The sequence below is a fragment of the Panthera onca genome, chromosome B1 (genome assembly GCF_046562875.1).
Source record: "Panthera onca isolate mPanOnc1 chromosome B1, mPanOnc1 haplotype 2, whole genome shotgun sequence".
Classification (NCBI taxonomy): Eukaryota; Metazoa; Chordata; class Mammalia; order Carnivora; family Felidae; genus Panthera; species Panthera onca.
The window spans coordinates 144,826,814-144,832,918 of record NC_138342.1 but is presented as its reverse complement, the minus strand read 5'-3'; the positions used below and the strand labels follow the sequence as shown (position 1 = coordinate 144,832,918).

Here is a 6,105-nt window from a genome sequence, read left to right as displayed (position 1 = left end):
GAATATTATCCTTATTTCATAACTGTCTCTGAAAGGGGTATAACACCTTGTCAAACAGACTTTTTAAATGTTTTTATTATTCATGCTTTTTAGAAGAAAATCAATATTCTACAGCCTTTGGGAATAGAGTCAGATGTCCTTAGAATTCATGGACACTATGGGGAAAAAACCCAATTCATGGATACTGTGCCTCAAGTTGTTATGTTCACCAACATTTTTTTGAAATGGTTAAGTTAGGGTAAATCTCCCAGAAGAGATGAAAGATATAATATGTGAAAAATTAACCAGAGAACCAATAGTTTAAGTCTTCAGTCTCTCCTTTCTTCACCATCCCCCTTTTCTTTCTTAATACATAAGAGGCCAGTGTGGGGAAATACAAAGCAATTATACTACTACTAAGACCAGTAATTTCTTAATGGCTGGTTTTGTTAGAAATAAATGCATTTAAAATTTTCTTCTTATATGTGAATAATCCCAGCAATGAACAGTCCAAGCAAAAGGGGTGAAAGTCTATTTGAACTTGAATTAACTGATTCTTTTTTCTGCAGCCAAATGATCATGAACATTACTTTCCACTTCGTATTTATTTTAACTAGAGGTTTGTAATATGCATTTTTATTTGAACCAGAAGATTTACTTGTGTGTTTCATTTTTGAGAATGAGAAACAACTGCAACATGCCTTGTTTGCCTACATAATAGATTATTTCCAGAAGTCACAGGAAATGGAAATAGTTCTGTATGGTTATTTGAAACTAAACTTGGGAGACATGCAGAAGCAGGTAATAACACATTTATTTTGAATTACTAAAGTTCAGCATTTGGTAATATACTTTTAATGATTTGTTCCATCTAGAAGACAGACATTTCCTTCCTGGCATTCATGTTCTTACTGATTATATAAACTTATATCTTTGGGATGTGTTCTCCATCAAGGCACATAGCTCTGTGGTAGAAAGAATCTTGCTAAATTTATTGATTACAAGACCCTAATCATTTTCTGCAAAAAACAAAAAAAAAAAACCAAAAAACCACTTAGTATAAAATACACAGTAAAATTGAAGACAATGACTATGATAATTATAAGATCTCAAAATATATGGATGACCACAAGGAATTTTATCCCAAGAAGACAGGACTTTTCCAGTATTCTGAAGAGGAAAAATATCTATGCAGCTAGTAAATTGAACTTAAACAATTGGTTCTTTGGTAATCTCTCATGAAGAATATGACCTAAGTCAATGGTTATTTTACCCTTCCAGTTTCTTGAAACATACTATCTGACATTGTTTTCCTTTCAACAGATCATTCTTTTTGGAAGAGTAGGTATGATGGGATGATGCAGTCAGGGTCATATGACTCTGGAGTCAATATGCTTACAAGCAATATACTTAGTTTCTCCTATATCAGATATCTCCATGTGGATTTTAATAGGCACTACAAGCTTACCGTGGCTTAAACAGACCCTTACCCAAAACCGATTCCATTGAAGTGTTCCCCATGTCAGTTAATGGCATCTCTATTCTTATAGCTATCTAGACAAACACCTTGGAGGTGTCCTTGACTTCATTCTTTTCCTCATACCCCACATGCCATCCACCAGTAAATCCTGTCACTATGTATCTTGCACCTGCCACCTTTTCACCATCTCCATTACTGTGACTTTAAGACTCTGTCATCTCATGCATGGACAAATGCAGTAGGCTAACATACATTAACCTACTTGTATTTCTGCTTCTGTTCTTGATCTTCTATGATTTACTTTCTAGACAGTAATCAGAGTGATCTTTTAAAAGCATAAATATAATGTCTTGTTACCACTCTACTCAAAACTCTATGGAAATGTGTTAATCAAGCTTAGAATAAAATTCCTATAAACCCTACATAATATGTAGACACTAAAAAACCATTTTATAATGAATGAATGACATCTTAAGTTTTTAGGAGAAGCAAAGTTTTTGGCTGAGACTGTGATACCCTGACAAAGACTGAGCAAACTGTCTTAAGTCTGTATAGCTACCTCCCTCTGTTGTCTCATTATCTTGCTGAACTTTTCAATTTCTTGCTCTTTTCCAACTTTCCCCAAAGTACAGACATTCTAGTGATAATAATTTTTAGTAGTAGTAGTTCATAATTACCAACCCACAAGAAGATAGCTGTTGAACATTGGGTAAATACATGGTATTTATCTCATTTGCTTCAGTGGCCACTGAAAAATGTCTGACCTGATAGCACTAAAGAATTTATAGGTTAGTCATTCAGAGACTTGCAAACTGGGCATGGCTTATCCAGATTTGTTAGTGAGTATACAGATCAAGAGGAGAAATTGTTAACATTAAAATGGCATTTAGAATCTAGTTAAATGCAGTACATTCTCATTTCCATTAAACATTTTCCAACTGTTCTTTTCACTTCTTAGGCATTTCTTCGAAATTTTCTTTAAAATTTTTTAAAGATTAAATTTTAATACTGATATTTTTACTGGGAAAAAACTCCTTGCTTCAGAGTCTGTGGCCAGAAGGAGCTGACATAAGTGTCATGCTGTTTCATGCTCTGTGATACCAAAACTCTATAAAAAAAGTTATATGATGTACAAGACCATGAAAGCTTAAATACATTCACCAAAAATCATAACACACAGGTGAGATTCTTTTTCTTCCTTCCCTCCTTCCTTCCTTCCTTCCTCCCTCCTTCCAGCCCTCCTTTTCTCTTCTTTCTTTCTTCTTTCTTTCTTTCTTTCTTTCTTTCTTTCTTCTTTCATTTTTTCAAAAATTAATATCTAATTTTACTTTTAAACATGTGACAGTGCTTATGAATATGAGCCATAGGTGTACTCTCATCATTAAACAGATAATATGTGTTTGTTACATGTTTGATCAATAAGCATTGAGGTAACTATATTGATCATATTCTAATGAAAGTATGTAGGGCTCTTTTCAAAACAAGTTAAGATTTTTTTTCCTGTGGTGAGCTTGTCACCTCTTTATTCCCTGACCAAACAATAAGTATCATTTTATTCTTGAGTCAGCTGATTATCATTGATGCTGAAATTTCATAGGCCAATTTCAAGACATAGGTGGTAACATCCCACAGGAGATTTAGCTTTTATAAAAGCTGTTGGGGAGGAGTGTTACTGGAGGCAGCGATTATGGTGGTGATTAAGATGCATGTACTCTGTTGCTCAGAACCCATGTTTTCTGTTAAGAAGACCAATAATAATGGTGATGTTACTATTAATAACCTTAACTTTTATTGAGTCTTTATTATATGTTAATACCAGATACTTTATTCACATTATCATTAATCTTTACAGCCATTTAGCATGTTAGATGGTCTTGTTGTTCTGCTTTATAGATGAATAGGAGTCAAACAGCTAATTGATGGCAGAGTTGGGATACAAACCCAAATTTTTGTTTGTTTTTTTGTTTGTTTCTGCTAGTATACAGATTATACCTCCTACTCAGTCCTAGTCTTCCATATTGAAACAGTTGTGACAATATGAAGCTTTATCACCCTCCTTTTATTGCTGCTTTGAGATTGTAAATAAATACATCATAATAAATACATAGACTGTAAATAAATGAATAAATAAATACATAGTAGACATACCTTCGATGGGTAACCATCCTCCACCATTTTAAACAATGAAAATATTAGATATGGTGAATGCCAAGGCTCTATTTATTTTGAAAAATCTTCCTTCAGGCAAAATGACTAGTTACACTGCTCAGAAAAATAAATTATATGCTTATTACATTTTTTCTTAAAATAACTGAGAAAATGAATTGGTCAGATGGAAAAACTATGGATAAAATACTTTAAGATGCAATCATCGCATATCTGAATTTTTACATTGTCTATCTGGAGGTTGCTACTCTTTAAATTCATGTTTTTCTAGAACTTGAAGAAACCACCAACACCAAGTGAAGCAGCGGATCTTTTCAGAATGCACTGCCTTTGTGGCATTTTCCTTCAACACTTGCCTCTGTTTCAAGGAGCTAAGAGTAGAATTATTACTTCTATTTGGGACAAAACAATTTCAACATTTCTAAAAAATGGTAGGTCAACCACATGGAAATTCACATTTTAAATTCAATAAGGCCAAAGTTAAAAGGCATAATACTTTGCTTTTCCAGAAATTGCTTTTTTTTTATATGCATCTTAAAAATTGCCATGACCAAACGACACGTTTCTAGGAAAGATAGTCCCATCGTGTATACAAGTACTCAACAAGAAAAAGCACTTCAACTACATATAAAATAGTACATATTCCTAAGAATTCCAGATAATCGTACAATTTCTTTGAAGAAACAAAAATACTATTGATATATATCCACATCAAATAATAAATAATTTATGTAAATTGTGTTTATGCATTATTTTTTAAGTTCATTTATGTATTTTGAGAGACAGAGAGAGTGTGAACAGGGGAGGGGAAGAGGGGGAGAGAGAGAGAGAGAGAGAGAGAGAGAGAATCCCAAGCAGGCTCCACACTGTTAGCACAAAGCCGGAGGCAAGGCTGGATCTCACGAACTGCAACAACATTACATAATGCTCTTACATGATACTTATATTACTTACATTACACTTGCATGATAAGTGTAGTTACCATCTGTCATTATATGATGTCGTTACAACATTATTATTTTTTTTCATTTTAAACAAGAAGTTTATGGAAACAACAAGACGTTTGACTTGAAGGGAAAACTATCTAGGATCCATTTCTTTTAGAGTAATTTATCCCTACTTAAAGACAGATTGCCCTACATGTAACAGCTATGTACAAAAAAGTTATAAAACTGTCCTTGGTTTTACAATGATAATTGAAAAACATTAAAATTCTCCAATCGAACAAGGTATGCAAGGATTTTTATGTTGTTCTTTTTTTGTTAAGCAGTGAGAGCAAAATAACTTACTGCAATATAAAGGTAAGAGCTGAATAAGCAAGCATGCCACTAATGGAGAAAGGAGGTATTTTCACAGAACCAGTATTTTTCCCCATCCCATCTCCATTTGATGTCGATCAAAACATACTATTGGCCATTTAGTTAAAAAAATGCAAAATTCTTGTGCACATACACACTTTATGTACAATAAAGGAATGGGGAAGGGGAAAATGAAAGAAGAGAGAAAACTATGCTGTAGCAGTCAGGATGTGGTGGAACCAAATTGTGGTTTTCTAATTGAGAATGTCTTCTTGATCTGGAGCAACAGAGTTCTGGAGTCAAGTAGCATGTTCCGTTTTTAGTAGACATCTCCTGTCGGCTGCTGGAACACATCAGTTGTATTTTCAACCTCCATTTCCAACTGTGCAGGTACGTCTGTTTCATTGATTGGCTGCCCATCAAATCAGAATCTGTTCTGCCTCATGGACAAACCCTGTCGTTCACAACAGGCTTTGATTAGTTTACTAAGTGGTGTATGCCTCTTAATCTTAAACTGCACCACAGAACCAATCCTGCCCCACCACCTTCAAATTAATATGATCTTTGTTTTCAGTCTTGACTCCTTCCTTGGGCTTTTCGTCCACCATGGCGACCGCCGGAGTCTCCTCAACTGCCGCTTCACCAAAGAGGTAGCAGGTCTGCACCGAACGAGCACACAAGCAGCACCAGGAGTGGCAGAAGAGGAAGCACAATATTATTGTTTTTTAAATTTATTTATTTAGACAGAGCTGGGGCGCAGCAGACAGGGAGAGAGAGAATCTTAAGCCCTCTCCATGCTGTCCGCATAGAGCCCAGTGTAGGGCTCAATCTCACGAATCTCACAGGGCCCAGTGTAGGGCTCAGCGTAGATCATGACCTAAGCCAAAATCAACAATCGGCTGCTTAACCAAATGAGCCACCCAGACGCCCCTACAATATTATTGACTATATTCCCTGTGTTGTACTTTTCATCTCCATGACTTACTCACTTTGTACCTGGAAGTTTGTACCTCTTAATACCCTTCTTGTATTTCGCCCATTCTCCCACCCCATTTTGGCACTACCAGTTTGTTCTCTGTATTTATGAGTCTGTTTATGCTTTTGGGTTTTTTGTTTTTATTTGTTTTAATTTTTAGATTCCACATGTAAGTGAAATCATATCATACCTGTCTTTCTCTCTCT

The 6,105-nt window shown here is 35.0% G+C and overlaps 1 pseudogene; it reads right to left on the bottom strand.

Moving 5' to 3' along the window:
* Positions 1–5,178: 5,178 nt before the first annotated feature.
* Positions 5,179–5,623, bottom strand: LOC132675707 (small ubiquitin-related modifier 2 pseudogene; annotated as a pseudogene).
* Positions 5,624–6,105: the final 482 nt, after the last annotated feature.